Genomic DNA, 18,880 nt, shown 5'->3' on the forward strand with positions numbered 1-18,880 from the left:
ATATATATATATATATATATATATATATATATATATATATATATATATATGTGTGTATGTATATGTATACATATACACTCACTAATCTATAAATACTCCCACTGCATATTTTTTCTCCTCTATAGAACTGGTAATGTCTTCAACTAATTCCATTATTGCCATGGATGTAGATCTGTCCGACCTGAATCCAGGACAACAGCCTATAATTAGTAAATGGATTTCTCTGTCCAGCTTTAAGCGGAATGACTTTAGCAGTTTTTATTTTACTTGGAAATGCACCTGTTTTGAAAGACAAATTACAAATATAAGTTTTTACAACAGTTTTACAATTGCACTAATGACACTGTCAATGTCATTCCAGTCTGTAGACCTTTTAGTCTTCAATTTTCTTAAATATCAATAATCTCCTCTGGATCAGCTGGGTTCAAAAAACGTTGAGTTTGGGGTGCTGTCTAAAAACTCCACAACATTCCTTTCTCCTACTTCTGTTGGTGGATCATTGATTGAGAAATTCGAGTCTGAAGTTTATTTCATTTTGGAAGGTGAAAACGATGCACCAGATGAAAATGATGATCAATTCAAATTATGGGTCATTAAAAATATTTGTTCCATTTACTCATCTTGCCGTTATTTAGCTTTGTGCTGGTAAAACCACTGAGGAAGATAAACAGAACCTATAAGCACTAAGACGGTACAGTTTCACTCGCAACAATAAACCTTTTACAAAGAACTGTTAGGATTGTCCTTTGCACCAAAACACAGATCATGACTCTATGGATTGCAATTGTTAGTTGGTCAGTGAGACTACCTGCAATCACATTTTGGGGTTCAAACTTCTTTCTGAGCCATCGATTACTTTGTGGATGTAATGGAGCTTAGTGAAAGTTCATGCAGGAAGACTCCCTTTACTCACTCGTTCATTGTGATCTCTCTCTGGCTTCTATTCCCTGCGAGTTCACACAAAGAAGTCCAACCAGTTTTTCCCACAATCTCTCTCAGCCTTGTCTGGATCAGTGGAAGTACATTTCCAGGATTAACTTCCTGGAGAGAGACAACCAGAGGGAGCCTTGTGCAGGATCTCCCTCACCTTCTGCTCTATGTGTCACCGTTCTTAACATTCAACTTCAAGCTAGCAAGCTGCACACTTAGCAACTCTCTTTACAACCACCAGTGTCTATACCTTAGGGGGAAATATCCTGAACTAATCACAGCATCACTACTCCCCTAAAGGTACTACATCACAATGGAGTCTGATTGCAGAAGTCTCTTCTCAAATTATTTTTATAATGCACTTTAATAAAAAAATGATTGTTCACTCTTAATGAAGTCTCTTCTGATTGAACTGTACTATACACTCTTCTCTCTGACAGCAGGATTTCATTTATTCAGGTTATGAATTAATTGAATTTGTGCTGTACATCATCTAATTAATTTTCAGCAATATAGGATAAAATGGTAGGCTTATGGTCCTTGTTTGTTCTCTTTCCCTCTGGTCCATCCTCTTTCTCTCTCAGTCATTAGTAATACAATGAAGCTTCAGCTACCAGGACCTCTAACCATTAAAAGCTCTGCGGTTTCACTCCAGTTTCTGGAGCACGACAGTGAATTATGCAGGAGCATGAAGCATCTGTGTTTGGCTATGAGGAGATCTCGCCCCCCCCCCCCTTTTTGTGAAGTATTATAGAAAGCTTTGGAAATGAATGCAGGGACATGGAGCTACACTGCCACTCCTGTTGTCAGAAAAAGACTTTTCTCACAAAACACAGTTTGTGGCCTGGACTAGTAAAGCTCTAATAATCATAGCACTCATTCCTATCCACTATAATAACATCATTTCCTCTGTCTCAGTCTCTACATTCATTTTCAATCTTCTCTTTGAAGACTATTGTTGAGGATCCTTGTGGCTCCTAATGGAGTTCTGTAATTAATACAGAGGAATCCCTGCACCTATTGACAGACTTGTCTTATCTTTGTTGGTCATATAAGTGGCCAATATAACTGAATCAAAAGCATATTTGTTTATTTGTGTTCCTGCCAGTGCAGCACAAAACTGCTAAATTCATGGGTAAAATAATCTATTTTTCAAAGTCATATAGGGATAAGGCAGAAAGGTTATTAAAGATAGATATTGAGTAAATAAATCTGCTTCGTGTCTTTATTTTCATCTCCAAAACAAAAAATGAAAGCCTCACTTAGGAGAACAGAAAAGGGCTTTGTTAATCCTGGGAGGGATGGGAGTCCATAAAATGACTTCTCCCCAGTGTGGATCAGCCTCTGCCTGGTAACAGCCGGTTACTGCAAACACACAAACACCCACACACACAATGCAGGAACGTGTCTACACGTTGAACCAAACATATTCCTGAAATCTCAGAAACTGCATGCCAGCCAGGGATTAAAGTGCATCCCACTTAACCTCCTCCAAGATTAGAAACACCGATTCACTCACTGTCACCTCCGAAAACTCTTTTTGAAAAAAAGTTTTGTTTTGAAGTCTACCAGAAGGAAAAACTGCTGCAACAGTTAAATATGTGGCATGAAGTATTTCTTCAGTTTGTGTGAATTAATCAAAATTGGAAGGAGCCTTTTTGTCAAAGTAATTTTTGCCTGTCAACCTGCAATTTACTGTTTGAAGATCATTGTCAAGTCTCAAGTATCTGACAAATGAGGCAAATAACTCAGCTTGTCAGTTATGTTCAGCAGCAATGTTAGCCAAAGTGATGACATTGAGTCAGTGTTGTGGAGCTCATATAAATAAGTGTTCTATAAGTGTACACACAAGAGCTGGACATTACATGTTTTAACATGTGTGGAGCTCGCGGGCAGGACATGGCTCTGAGTCAGAAATGGGAAAATGTCAGTCATGCACGCATGTGTTCGGTAGTAACAAGTACAATAAGACTAAGAATAATGTCTTAACCCTGAAGTTAGTTTGGCTTTGCTCTGACCTCTGCTCCTCTTCACAGCCTCAAGCTGCTCCGATGTGTCTGGTAAAGACTGATGTTAGTGTTCTCCCTGCAGGCGGAGAGGCACTCATGTAGCATGTTAGACCAGAGCAGCTCTTCCTATGATACCTATTTAATATTTGACCCTGAGGCATGGCATCTCATGGGTTTGGACTACTGGAAGAGGGCTTCTGTTTAGTTGAGGGTGATATGAGAAGTGGACCACAGGACACCAGACTGTGTTAACATCTTTTATTCTTCACAGGGAGGAAATGGATGTAGCATATTAAAATGCAACCCTCTTAAGATGCTTTCAGACAGTGTGCTCCTACCGCTGCTTCTGCTGTTGGTGCACCGTATTTTAAATGGGCAACAGCAGGGCCCGACTGTGAAGCAGTGGCTAATGGCTACATCTGATGATCCTAGCAGACAACCTATACCAGAGGTTCTAAGCCCCCGGGGGCAGGGCCACAGAACATTAGCTACCGCGCTACAGGGAAACAACATGATTCAGTACAAAAAGCTAAAAGATACTTATAAAGTTATGGGTTATATAAAGGGGTTACTACATAACTTCAACCTCATGCGACCTGAGGACTGTCTGCGTCTTTAAGAGGGGCTCAGTTTTAAGGCTAAAGGGAAGGAATCAGTAGGGGGCCAAATAAATTGAGGAGGAAAACACTGCTTCTATTAGATTTGGAAATATATCCAGACATAGTGGTTTTGAATAGAATAGGAGACTGGACCGTTGGCATTGCCGGGGGTCTGCACTCTCTGAGTGCCTTTCTAATGCAGAACTAAATTAGCTCCTGCGTAATTTCCCTTGCTTCCGTAGTTGCCAAGGTTGCACAGTGAGCCATGGTGCCAGGTTGAAAAAACTCAACCATCAACAACTCAGACAAAAGTGCCCAATAACCATGGATGCAGCAGTAGCAACCGCTAGCTTTAAGAAAGTACCTTTAGCCCTAGTGTAGGTATGACTGAGTGTAAAGGGCAATCCACATAGGAAGTGATTAGAAAAACATGTTTGATGTCTGTCAATTAACTGACTCACAGAATGGATGCACTTCCATTCTATCTTGTGTTGGTCAAACAGATACAGTTAGGAGATACACACATTAAAACATTGCTCCATTACACTACTAGTGGTAAACAAAAATTCACAGTGTACTTTTAAGTGATTTATGTGCAACCAGCAGCTGACACCATGTTAAGTTTGTTAAGGCATCTTGTATGCACAAAATGCAATTTATATTCATGACATAGATTGAAGTTGGGTATTGAGTTTAAACTGGTTGATTCACTCAGTTCACTGCAAAAGAGGAGACAGTTGTGAAGCTGCCCCGTTTCATTGTAAACCTATATTTTTTTTCTTTCCTCCAAGAAAGGCATAAAGCTCTGTCACACCTCTACATTTCCCTCTGCTGTGACTTTGGCTGTCTGCCATCTGGTGTGAGCTTTATGACATCCCTTCCTTATTTTAACTAACAACCAAAAATGATTGCTGTCACATATTCAGCAAAACTATGAAGTAAGGAAGAATTACAACTTCCTCCTCAGTCTGACGGATGCTGCAGCTAGTCGTTCTGGTCCTGCTGTCTGAAGCGGTGCGTTAAATGATGCACCGAGGGATTACAATCCAAGCCAGTGCTCATCATGAGCACAACCAGTCAACGCCGTGTCTGCTGCAGTGTACGCAGAAATCACATAGACGAATCTGGTTCAAATGAGAAAAACCCCAACAGAGAGCAGAAGTAACCTACTGCCAAACATGTGTTGTGTCTGTAACCACTTAGACTTACTCATCACAGAGGGCTGTCCTCCTTTTTTCCAAAACGTATGCTTAAATCCAAAAAGTAGTATTAACCTGGGAGTGTGCTGCTTATCTTTGGGCTGGCTGGCCAGCCAAGTGGTTAATAGGTTAATAGATGACAGTAGATGAACATGGGATAGTTTATAAGCTTTGTCGAGCTTTGTCTGAATATATTATCACTGTCATCCTCTTTGATCATCATCATCAGTGGGGACAAGAGTGACTTTTTTTGTGATTTTAGAGGATTTGGATGTATCAAGTAAAACGGCCAAACATCCAGCTGCTAAGATTTTAACAAGATTGCAACTTGTGTTCTTTTATTATTTTTTTACATTCATGGAATAGTTTGACTGACGCAGCATACTAGTAGTAGTAATAGTTTTAGGGAGACCGATTTGGATTACAATAATAGGCAATATTTGTAAGTATGACTCTTTAAACTTCTCATCTTGAGTTAAGAGTTAGGATTTTTCTTAGGAATACATTCGTTTTTAAGGCCAAGGACCCGTAACTGAAAGAGATATTGATCAGGCACCCCCTACTACATATTGTTTAAAATTAGTTAATTAGTTATCAGATAAAACTGGCCCTACGATAACATGTAGGGCGGCCTAAAGCCTTTATAGGCAACATGCTGTTTTAGTGTGTAGAATACTATGCTATTAAAATATTAATTGTTGGCATGATTTTATAAATCATGTTTTAATGTTACACATACATATGGCACAGTAAATAATTTGGGATGAACTGTATCTGTGAATGGCTATCTAAGTGATTACCTTACCTATAGGCCGGTAAGCCTATCATTATATTTGCTGATAATAATGTATGTTGGATTCATGTTAGGACATTTTAAATAATTAAAAAACAACTTTTAATGCGGTGGCTCCCTGCAGTAACTCTGAGGACCCTCTATGGGTCCCAGATCCCCAGTTAAAGATCTCTGCTATAAATGGTTGTTGTGATCAATTATACAGTTCAATCTGTAAGTATTCACATTTGTTGCTGTTTTGGCTCTGAACCTCGGCACATGGGATCTGAAGTGATTAAAGGGCTATGAGGTTTAAAAGTGCTGACATTTTGCTTTAATTTGAAAGACTACACCCAAACTGGTTGTACAATGTAGGAATTGCAACCTTGTCGTTTCCCTGCTGTGCTGTTGAAAAACAAGGGAAACACAATTTTGTTCCCCACTGTAATGTACTGTACACAGATGGATGACAATAAAGTGTGGTATTTAACTTTTCTTGATTTCCCACAATTGCTAAAATATCTTGCAGCACCACAAGTGTGGACAAGGACATCTTCTAATATTTTTTTCTCTCTGTTTATGGAACCACTGTGCTTCAAATTCAACCAATTTTCCCTCAATAAAAAGCATAAGACAGATGGAGTGCTTTCATCCAGTCAGCAAATCATGTTGGGCAAGATTGATGTTCTCTCGCTTTCTTTCTCTCTCACAAACACACACATACACACAAAATCCCTCTCTCATCTCTCTTAAAGTGTGTGTGTGCGTGTGTGTGTGCGTGCATGCGTGCATGCGTGTGCGTGGTCAGCAGCAGGCACTCTAAATTGGCAATCCTGTGAGAACTCCGCCACTCCAGTCCACAGCCTTCTGCTAACGATCACATTGTTAAGACACAAAAACAAATATTGAAAAAAACAAAATGCATGTGTGAGATAAACCGTCATTGACCTGCTCATTGTAATTCTGAGCAATGTTGCCCTTGCTAAGGGCCTTTTAATGAAAGAAAGAAAATATGTCATGGACAATGAGGGTGGGAAAAAATGAGTCAACCCAGTGGCATGAAATATCATAGCACTGCAATTACAATAAGGACACTTCTGCTTCACATAAGCAGCTGTTAAAGGAGAATTCTTGCTTATTTTTTAAATTACGATTACATCTGTTTTTGGTGTTGTAGTTTTATAGACGGACCCGAAGCACTCCTTCCAGTTTTAACACCGGAACAAAATAGAGCTGAATTAGCACAACTTTCATACATTTCTGTCATATCTGTCTGAATTCTCCGTTTCAGCTTTGATAAAGGAGAATCACATCCTCTTCTTTCATTCATTACAATTAGAACAACCCTCTGTAGATTTCATTACTGATTCCGAAAGATCCTGCACCATGTATCCAGTTCACTTATAGCATATACTATACTTAGAGGTACGCTACGTAATTGGTGTAAAATCCTTCTTGCTCCATTGTATGTTGGTGACAGCTGGTCAATGATCCCCAAGGCTTCCTCGTTTAGCCGCATGAATTTAGGATCCACACTATTCTTCCACAATGTGGGTTTGGCATTGTATTCTGCCGAGGTCGGGAAAAAAAATCGTGGACTGGCAGTGTTTGTGTGATGAACATAAGACTTAACAGTCTCTAGCGAGTTTTTTTAGACAAAACACGGGAACATCAGCGGAAAAAGCAGTAGGACAAAACAAATAGCGGTTTGGCAGTGAGACAAGCATTTACAGAAAACATGGCTGCCATTTACTCCTTTGATTTGAACATGGCTCAGAATGTTGCTTGTTAAAGAGGAGGATTTGTTGTCAGTATTCAACACTTTGCCCTGTAAAACCACAGTAGGGTAGTATTGTATTGTCTCCCACACTCGGTCCATCCAAATATATGAGCCAGTTATTTTCTCACGCAATACAGATTATATCACAGGGTCACCAGATGGCAGAGAGCTGGTTAACAGGCCATGAGGTCATGGCTTAACGGAAATGTTTGACAATATTTGCCGTACTGTGGTTAATACCAATTTGGATTTATTAACAAAGTGCATGTCGGATTCAAAACATAATGAGAGCAACAGTTACAGTACTTGTAGTTTGTTTAGACTTACTGTGAGTTGTGCGAGTGACCCCTGAACGTCACTAAAACTACAGTCGGAGCAGCAACGTCTAGAGAATTGTTATATTTAGCAAGCTGTTATCGCCCATCACGTTCAAATACAAACAGACGGAGAAATTTACAAGAATTCCACTATTTAAAACCCGAAAAAACAGAGTCTTTACCTGAGGGAGACAATTAGCAGAAGCACAATCCTCTGTTTCATCTCAGAAGAATCTTCCCTTAATCTCGGCAGTATTTTTCACTAGTTCCTCTACTGTGGTTTAATTCACATTCTGAGCAGTGCAGATCTATTGCTGGCCGGCTTTCTTGTGAAAACTTCAATATGGATCTGGGTTTTTGACTGACTTTGTACTTTGAAAGGTCATCTGCAGGTTGAGACGAGCAGCGTTTAGAAAAGAAAACCCCAGTTAACTCACAGTCATTATTACACTGTGCTATGTTCAAGTGAAACCCCTGTGGGAGTTTTAACATGAGGGTGTTTTTAATTCAACCCACAAACACAAGAATTTTGGGGTGCAGTTTTTTGGTGGTTTTAAATTCTGACAGCATAGTTACAAATGACATTTGACTAAAAAGAAATTGAAGAAAGTACATTTGCATGTGTCTTCATTTGGCCAATGATGGCCTGATGGAAATTACAGGACATCAGGTGCACATAGATTAGATATACACCCTCAGATTTGGTGAAAAAACCCATAATCCCTCAAATCCCCACATTTCCTTCCAGTTTACTGTTTATATGTTTGAGCTGTGTCAAATTTCAAAACTTCAAGACTAAACTCAGATGAAATGTTGTTCTTTTGGGGCCGCTACAACAAAAACAGAAAGTAAACAAGTGGATTATGAGGTCAGCCATGATAACCTCCCATAATCCAATGCAGCATCACCAGTGAATGTATCTGTCTTCTAGAAAAGTAGGTGACCCACAGGGCCTCTGCATAGAATTGGGTCTTGATGTAGGCTAATCTCTGGGCAGAATAGCCAATACTTCTTTGATCTGAATCTCTCAGGACAGAGATTGCCAATAGTCAGTGTTGACGCTTGCCAACACAGCATTAAACCCCAAGTTTTTGAAGAGTACTGTGAACTGAGCACAAATGATACTGGTGTCACGCTGGGAAAAACACCAGCGCTCAATTCCCCCAAGCTTGGGAGAAACATATAAAGCCAGTGAAAAGGCTTTGTGTCAAGCTCTATTAATCCATGGCTGTTCTAAAGAGCTGGCTGTTAAATCATCTGTGAGTGTGCAGTAAGGTAGCTTAGTGCTGATGTTGCACCTCATTCCACAGATGGGAAATCACAGAAACACCACAAGTGAGGCTTTAGTTTCCAAACTGAGACTCAGAAACTCAGACTCTGCTACTTTGTATTCTCCAACTCCAGCAACAAAAATCTCAGCCACACATTTCCTACAGTTTCTTGAATGAAAAGAGATGTATGGTGATTTACTGGAGCAGGTTACAGCTCACTGTTGTTTGAATGTTATGTTCAATTAGCACGCCATCAAAGAGTGCATAAGGGCTGATGAAGTACGTAGACGCACCTTTCCATATCTTGGCTTTGATGTTGACACGTTGCTCAGTTTGTTATACAGAACACTTAAATATATTGAAATAGATTCAATACAATACAATAGAAATAGGAAAATACAGGGTTTATTTGTAAAGGGTTTTGTCTGTGTAACCATAGCCTTATCTAATGTACCCCTTTGTGCCAAAAGACCTCCATAGCCCTTTTCAACAGCAAACCTTTTGACTTGTCATAGCAGGAAAAGCACAGGGGAAATATATCACGTTAGCAATGGCTTGGTTCCGTTAGGTGTCCCAGTAAACTATGTAGTAAGCCAGAATGCACAATACCAGGGCCTCCCCTGAGTGGAATGAAGCCATGATTCATGTTTCAGTGATATTCCTCTCTGACATATCAAAATGTATGCTGTGAAAAAGTGTTTCCTTGTCCAAAAACTTTTAAAAACACGTCAATGAGCCACACTGTTGTACAGCATGACATATTTCCAGTGGTGGAAAGTAACTAGGTACATTTACTAAAGTACAGTTTTGAGGTACTTGTACTTGAGTATTTCAGTTTTCTGCTACTTCATACTTCTACTCCATTACATGTCACTGTGAAATATTACTCCACTATATACATATATACATACATATATATACATATATAACTTTACTTACTTTGCAGATTCAAGTTGTAAATGTACAAAGAAATAATTTTCAGAAGGTATAGAGAAGGACTGTAGAAAGTTTTGTTTGTGTCTTTTGTTTTGTTTATTTATATATATGTATGAGGGTATATCTGTATATATATATGTGTGTATGTATATGTGTAGGTATATGGATATACAGAATTATAAATATTGTAAATTGAAGGAATGCAAGAATTAAAGGGGTAGGAGTACATAAGTTTTACTTCTTCCTACTCCTTTTCGCACATGTGATAGAGGTATGTTAACACAGGAAAGAAGGTAACCTTGTTTGTTGTTTTTCTCTCTTATGTTTAAAACATTGTTTTATTATTTTTATTAATATTTTTTTTTCTTTATTTTATTTGTATATACTTTCTCTTGCATGTTCAAAATAAAGTTATCAATCGATCAATCAATCAAAGTTAATAATGCTAAACATAGTCAAAAAATACAAATAGAAAGATTATTATGGATCAAGATAAGACTTTTGTTGATCCCTGGGAGTAAATTCACAAGCTACCCAGCAAGCACTTAAAGTATATTTAGATGCCAACACTGTTGTACTTTTACTCAAGTAAAATTCTGAATGCAGAAGAATTATATAATATTAATTAATTAATTAATTAATTATAATATTGCCAGCCTTACACTTTAGGGTTTTATTCCACTGCGTCGGGGCACATAACTTCCGTCACGGTAGCTAGGCACCACCTATTTCATATCTCAAAGACTGAGTGAATAGGTTTGTGTCAATATGTTCTGTTAATTATCACAAGGCTTTCAAACAGTGTTGTCCTAGCCATTCATCAAACCCCCCACAGTAATCCCGTAGCTTTCTTTTGCACACATTTAACATCATAATTCTGTTATTGTTTAAAACCATGCTATTTACGTTACAAACATGACCGGTAATAATAACCACGCAACAAATATGTCTTTGTTGACTGTGTGTCTGTTTGATGAGTTTGGAAGGTGACAGAGGGTAACATGTAGTCTTCTTGTGTTGCCTGCGTCGTTGGGTTTGGATGGCGCTGTGACTTCAGCATTAGGTAACCCATTGTTATTGATTTGTCGGCCGTCAATCTATCGTGTGGCTTTATCAAATGTTGGTGTGAATCATGTGAATAATATTTTGTAGATTTTGGCTTTGTGGCTACAGTGGGGCTCGAAGGTTTGGGGACCCCAGGTAAAAAAAAATATTTATGTGCATAAAGAAGCAAAGAAAAGATGGAAAAATCTCCAAAAGGCTTCAAATGACAAATTAGACATTCATATAATATGTCACAAAAAGTTAGATTTTACTTTCATAATTTACAATTTCAAAATAACAGAAAACTAAATAATGGTGTTTGGGCACCCTGCACTTCTTGTAGCCAGCCAAGAGTCTTTCAATTCTTTTTTGAGGTATCTTTGCTTATTCCTCCATTCAAAAGTCTTCCAGTTCTTTGAGATTTCTGGGCTGTCTGTCACGCACTGCTCTTTTAAGGTCTAGCCATAGGTTTTCAATTATGTTGAGGTCAGGAGATTGGGAAGGCCATGGCAAAACCTTCAGTTTAGGCCTCTTAATGTTATCCAAAATGGATTTTGAGGTGTGTTTAGGATCATTATCCATTTGTAGAAGCTTTTTCACCAATGGCATCAAGTTAGCGTCCAAAATTTGCAGAAAAATGTTCCCTGTGCCACTGGCTGCAACATAACCCCAAAGCATGATTGATCCCCCCATGCTTAACAGTTGGACAGAGGTTCTTATCATTTCATTCTTTTCTGTGCCCTTTCTTCTTCAAACGTGCCTTTGCTCATTCTGGCCAAAAACTTTAACCACATCGGTCAACAGAACTTCTTTCCATAATGCATTAGGTCTATGTGTTCATTTGCAAACTTCCAACGCTGATTTTTGTAGTGAGGACGTAAAAGAAGTTTTCTTCTGATGACTCTTCCATGAAGACCATATTTGTACAAATATCTCTTCATAGTGGAATGATGTACCACAACTCTAGTGTCTGCCAGGTCTTTCTGGATGGATCGTGCAGTCAAACGTGGGTTTTGACTTGCTTTGTGTTGGACCTTTATTATCTACTCGCCTGGGCCACCCCTGTGTTGTGCTGTTGTGTTGATATGTTCCCGTTACAGGGGCGCGCTTCAGGCTTATTATAATAATAATTGTTATTATTATGTAGACTGGCAGTGTCATTTGCCAGGTTTGAGTGAGGAGCACGTGAGTCTGTTGCTCTCAGTTTAGGGTGGAATTGTTCAAAGGTCAACCCGTAAACAGCTGTAAGATTGTATGAATGTGACTGTTTTGACTCTCAGGTCAATTTACCTCATTTACTTGAATGTCTTGTTGTGCTTTCCTTAATTTTGTCAATTTTGAAATTATTAATCTTGTCTCAGTGGCCATAATTGGGGTAAATAAAAAAATCCTTCTTTTCAACCTCATATTCGACTTCTACTGAGTTCTTACACCTGCTGACAACTTCTCCTCCACATCTTAACCTCAACATTTTTATACATATTTATACATATATCTATATATATATATATAGATATATGTATGATGATATGATTTAAATTTAAGTATTTGTCAGAGCAGAGGATTAAACCGGCAGGTTGAATACCCTGTCTGGATTTGGTCCCTGCGGTCATTCTGGATGTCAAAAGTGAATTTCTTGTCTGAGGAGCCTTCAGGACAGATAAATTACTCCAGTCAGAGCTTTACCTGTTAACGGCTATGGCACAGTGTGGTTTTTAAGAGAGACTGGTGCCTCCAGGTGCAACAGAGAGACTTCATGCTAATATGAAGGCATAATTACAATTCATAACCACATATCCTTCAACAGAGAATTCAGTCATATGAAGCTGAATTAATGTATTTAAAAATCAATAGTAATTTCTATCTGGTGCCTGTTCAGCCCCACAAATCTATGAATATGTAAATGGAAGGACACTTGCTCACAAATTAAGAGATAAATGGTCATATTAATGTGCATTTGTGTGCTTTGCGAGAAGGATATATCTATGTTTGTCTGTCAATAAAAAGACTATTCATGTCTCTATTTCAAACTCTGGGGGGGCGGCATAAATAATTCATGGCTTTAACAATAAAATGATTGGCCCAAGAGACAATATGCTGATTTCCCGTGGCAGTTTATCATCTCACAGGTCTTTATAGGCACAGCTAATGTAAATACAAATTCTGATAAATTCAATACATGTATTAATTTCACATAAATAGAATGTGTCCCACTTATCTAAATAAAAAGCGATGAAACGCCGTCATATTCACATAAATATGCAATGGAAAATATTTGCTAATAATAAATTCCCATGATGTATTCAGCTTTTCTTACATTATAAGGGTACAATGAGAGGTGTTTTTCTTCAGCGTGGGCTCATGAGTGTTGGTGATAAATGTGAGTCACTCCTTTGTCCCCTCACTGCTGACATTTCTAGTGCTGCAAAAGGGGCAGGCTGACCCAGCTCTGTGTATTTGCTGGGAATAATTCAAACTCCCAGGTTCCCTGAACTATACCTACAGCTCCCATGAGGCTTTTACTGCACTCACACCATCATGTCAGGAGAATAACTGTTGGTGTGTCTCCACATTTTTCTAAGATGGTTGCCCCCTTTGCTAGCCTTGTACACTAGGTAATTAGAAATAATAGGCCCAAATAATCAAATTTCTGTCAGTTATTTGTAGTGGCTACATTGAAATATTTAAGGATCACTTTCTTTTTTTTTCAAACCTTAACTTTGAGCACAATTAGAACGGCATGAGATGGCAGATACTTACAACAAAAACCTAACAACGGTGCTGAGCTCAGAGGATTTTGGAAGACTGATTGAAAATAATTAAGTAATGGCAGTTCAACATGACCATGCACATAAAGGATCTTCTTCTAAATGTGATATTTAATGTAGTAACATGAGACAGATTTTACGGTAACTACAAATGTGAGGAGCATAGATCTTTTCACTTGTGTATTTCCATTATAGTGACTTTGTTATTCATATTTTTATGAGCATTGTAGGACAGAGCCTGAAGTCAACTTCATTACCAACTACTGCATCACTATAACTGCTGTGTATTTGAAGAACGAGATTGATTTAATAACTTAAACTTGACATTGATCTGAATACTTCTTTCACCACTGCTGGTCACACGCCTAAAAGCTAAAAATCCCCTGGATTCAAAGACCTTGTAACCGTGACTACACAGTGATTAACAAGTAATTTGGGGTAAAAGAGATAATGTAAGGTGAGGTACTGTGTACAGCAAGAGACCTAATTAAGAGTGGACAAAACGGTGGACAAAGTGTAAAAAGAGCATCATGTCAACATATCAATAGCAACACTATGAACATCATTAAAACAGTTAATAGCTTTGGGCTAGATTACACATAAAAATAGCACCATATGAAAAGGACAAAGGAAAAACAACTGTGTAGGACGTTATAGGGGAACCTGAGGCATTGCCATGGTAGCTGGGATAAATTTTCCTCCACCTTTTTCTGGGGTTCCCCTCAGGGTTTCCTGAAACTTGAATGCCTCCCACTTACCCCCAGATGCCTCAAGATACTCCAGCTTCTCACCTCATCATACAAGTCAAACTCAGTCACCCTGAAACTTGTTTTGGCTACTTACTGTTCTGAACGCCTACAGTATTGCCATAACACTTTTCATAATCTAAATTTGCCAAATAATTGAGATATACATATGTATATACATATAATGCACTGGTTCCATTTGCATGATGAGCTTCGGAGCAAACACACTTGTTGGAAGACAGCTTTTAGCGTGTACCTTTAAATTCTATTTAAGTGATGAGCATGTGATTCTAACAAGATTTGGGTTTGAGTCTCACTTGAGTTTCTGTGAAAGTTTAAAGCAGTATTATGTCACAAGTTTGTTAATTAAAATGAAATCTATGACTGCTCTATTCAATTTAGGCATGCCTGTGACCATCATATCTGTTGTGGATGGATTGCAGCCAAAGTTAATAATTGCATTAGTTACATCTGTGTTTTATAAGTTGAAATACCATTACCAGGGTCTGCTGTTGCAATCGGCTGAAAAGAAATGGGGCAAAACCTCTGAAAAGCTGAAAGAATCAAGGTCATTTCAAATTTATTTTCAAAAATGGATTCAAAGCCTTTTTACAGCGACTGTTAAGCTCACTAGGGTTTTGATGGAAGGAGACATGCTGTCAGATGATGTGACCAAGCATAGGGCCGAAAGATGAGAAAGGAGCATGTTGCGGCTGCTATCAGTGTTATGTATTTTTGAGGTAACTATAACTCTCTCCTTTAAATTAGCACAACACAGAGTCTTCAGTCAGGCTGCACTCAGTCACAGTGGCTCTTTGAGCTAATTGTTAAAACAACAATTCTAACTTGCTGGTGTTTAGCAGTCATAGCGTTTACCAAGAACACCATATAATTTGAGATTGTTACCATGTCAACATTATCTAATTAGCTGTAACACTACGTTCAGCTGAGATGACAGAAATATAAATAGTTTTACAGGAATGTTTTCATTAACCAATGGACACACTTAAAAGTTGACCAAATGATGGAGCTAAATAAAAGGTTAGGGGATCAAAGTTATTATGATTCATCCCCTGGGGACAAAGAGTGTCTGAACCTGACTTACTGCATAGTAATGTAAATATAAATGTGACTGTGACTGTATTTGTATAGTTGTACTCAAAGCGCTTTTAACTATTATAGGAAGTATTCACCATTCGAGCACAGACATACACTGTTGCTGAGGCTGCAATACAACGTGTCAACTGCTCATCAGATAAACATTTACACAATATGCACACACCAGTGGTGCAGCCTCAGGGGCAGTCTAGGTTCAGTGTCTTGCCCAAGAACACTTCAACATGGGACAGCAGAGCCAGGGATCGGACCACCATCCCTCCAATTGGTAGGCGACCGCTCTACCACCTTGGCAACAGCCAACCCAATCCATCGATTCCATCCACCCAGTCCATAGCTGTGACTAGATAGACTTTTCAATAAAACTCTAAAGTGTAATAATGCAGCTAGTTGTAAATTCAGGGCATCAAAAAATAATTAAAATGTATTATCTGGGTACCATGAATGTCTTTTACTAAAGTTTGAGCCAATGCATGTTGCATTAGAAATTTGACTAAATAACTAAAAACTCCTCTCTGGGGACTATGGATGTTTGTTCAATACTTAATGATCATCCGATAGTTGTTTCAGTCTTGTTTCAGATATTTCCGTCCGGGCTAAAAGGGTGAATTGACCGAGTCAATCAAGGAAGAGACAAAGAACAGAAGGTGTTGATAATGTCAAGTCAATACATTATCCTTGATTTGGAAAATGAAAAAAACCCCAAAATACCTTTAACAGAGATAGAAATAGAAGAAACCTTGAGAAGATCAACAGAGGAGGCATCTATTTTCCAGGGCAGACAGACACAGCATAGATGTTGTGTGTGCAGAACCAAAATGGCCATCTGAGTTGCGCTGCTAAAGAGATATTACATCCCAGCTCTAATTATGTCCGCATATCGGCAGCTTTGCGTGGATTTTGGAATGGCAACACACAAAGTTCACTTCAAATGTCTAAGTGGTGTAATTTGCTACTGGGAAACTGGTCTTATATAGTCCTATTTTACTGCATTTAAGTGCAGCTGTGTCTCGGTCGTATACTGCTGATTCAAACGTCTTTAGGCAACTATATCCTCTCAGGTGTTTGAATAAAGATGAAGTAAACTCATATGTGTGTGTTGAAAAATGTTTCATTTTAACAGTATACTCAAACAGATAAAGCGCAGAGGAAATAACGTATTCAAATGAGAATTTGATTTGATACCGAAACGTTGGAACAAAAGATTTTTTTCCCATTGGTTTTCTTTGAATAATTTACCATATATTATGTTTTGTACAGAGTGACAGCACTTCATTCTGAGAAACAAAGGCATACAAAATTGGTAATATAATAGAGAATATACTTAGGAAATCACATTCACACAGGGAAATTGTCAAAGGAGAGCCTGCCTGTGTTGTTAATGTCTCGGTGAGTCACTTAAGACTAATCACTATCATGATATTGGATCCTTTTTCAGCAATGTCCTGTTTCTATTTCAGACAAAGCACGGCACACCCGTTCTGGTTCATATCCAGCTACAGTGAGTGTCGGACTTCATCAACTCAGACCCGTACTGCCTGCTTTTTGCATCCTGGTCTAAGTCCTCTGGGAGAGCATCTCAACAGCTTAGGGCAGATCACCTCAGCCCTGACTCAGTACTTCAATCAAATATTCACAAGAGGCTGGATACCCAATTAAACCAACTAGTCTTACTCCATTCAATGTACATGTTGCCCTCTAAGAGTACACTTGGAATAAGTAAAAAAAAAACACTTCAGGCTGGTTTTCATGGCACGTTTCTCAGGATTTTATTTAAACTAGTCAACTTTACAAACTTGAACAACTTTCCAATACATTCTTGAAACCCGATCCCTAATGTCAGATCTCATGAGCTATGTACATGATGTTGTGGCAGCTGTGAAATAGAGTAGAATGTGGGCCCAATTAACCGGCCAGGATGTAAAATTATGGCCACTGATTCATCCGTGAAAAACCCAAAGTGAGCCGCGTAAAAGCTTCATGACAGTTCTGAAAAACATGTTCAGAAGTTTTCAGTTGTGTGTTTGGACTTAATGTATTGTATGAATTGCTGTGTATATATATATCTCCAAGAATAACTAAACATTTACCTGAATAAGGACACTTTTCAAGTAGCATCGGCATCAACATTATTTTGACCAACAGCGGCCTTGGCTGATTTTATCTAAGACATGTACATGTATGTAAGACAAGGATCAGCGCGCTTTGGAGGAGGGTCTGGCAAAGCGAGACTAGGATGGGTCAAAAAAAGCACTGTTTGTGACCCGTATGAAACAAAAAGTCTTTTTACTTACGTAAATCATGTAAGTCATGTAAGAAACTTTATTTTAACCCAAACCACAATCCTAAACCGAACCAAGTACCTTGTGTGAATTTGCATTGACCCCGTGTTGAAGTCGGACTATGCTGCACGATGAAAAGTTATACTGAAGGGGCACCAAGGGGTCCTGACAAAGCATCCCAATGTGAACAGTTGGAAGTGAGAATGTGTTGACATTTCCTAGGAACTCTCCAAACTTGCCATTCGTCATTTATCCACCAGATGCTCTCAGACTTAACCACCAGTCCCAGTCACGTGACATTTTAACATCCACCTGTTCCTCATTACCCAATTACCCTCCACAGTATTTATACAAGCCCATCAGCACCTGCTTCTTGCCACACTGTTCATGTTGTTTTATGCCTTGCTTTTCAGCCAACTGGACCTGGACCAGGACCAGGACCAATCTATACCTCTCTGTCTGTCTGCCTGTACCTTTTACCTCCCCCATTCCTGTTCACCCGTGGATTCTCAGTTACTCCTGTTCGGACTTGTTGCCCATGCCAGTAAGAATCCCTGAACTGTTGCACATATTGTCTCTATATGGATCCTTTCCCTGCTGGCTCCCACTCACCTGCCTGACAGGTTAGGACAAAATGACAATACAACATTAAATGGTTGACATGATTTAATTAATACATCATTTAATTGATTAATCAAAAGAAAGTTGTTCTGCGACTATCTTGATAATTGATGAACTTAGGTTTAAGTCACGTATTTACGTATTTAATCTCTTTAAGTTTCAGACTATTGATCCAACATACAGTTAATCAAATAGTTGTTAAAAATGTCTAACAATGTTAAACTGAAAACAAAATAAAACAATATTACAATGTAGTCCAATCATTAGACTAACAGTGTGTAAAAACAAAAGGTAGGAATCATGGTCAAATGAATCAGCCACATATGACTATATTTAATATTTACACCACAACAACAATTCAAAAAACGAATGGGCTCTGAAAAAGAACCGTCTGTAGCTGCTGTTATCCTGTAAAATGACTGGTGATTGGTAATCCTGTAAAACCAATCAATGCCTCACGCTCTGCTTGAAAAGGACCGATGAAATGCCT

At 38.6% G+C, this 18,880-nt stretch overlaps 1 long non-coding RNA gene across 1 annotated transcript in view; it reads right to left on the reverse strand.

Moving 5' to 3' along the window:
- The window catches only part of LOC117958495, a 21,777-nt gene extending 3,467 nt beyond the window's left edge, over positions 1–18,310 (reverse strand). The window contains exons 1-2 of the long non-coding RNA XR_004659733.1: positions 18,299–18,310; positions 8,616–8,624 (exon numbers count right to left, since the gene is read on the reverse strand). This is a non-coding gene — a long non-coding RNA (uncharacterized LOC117958495). The remainder of the gene's footprint in view (positions 1–8,615; positions 8,625–18,298) is intronic.
- Between the last annotated feature and the right edge of the window lie 570 nt (positions 18,311–18,880).

Source organism: Etheostoma cragini, chromosome 2 (assembly GCF_013103735.1).
Source record: "Etheostoma cragini isolate CJK2018 chromosome 2, CSU_Ecrag_1.0, whole genome shotgun sequence".
Classification (NCBI taxonomy): Eukaryota; Metazoa; Chordata; class Actinopteri; order Perciformes; family Percidae; genus Etheostoma; species Etheostoma cragini.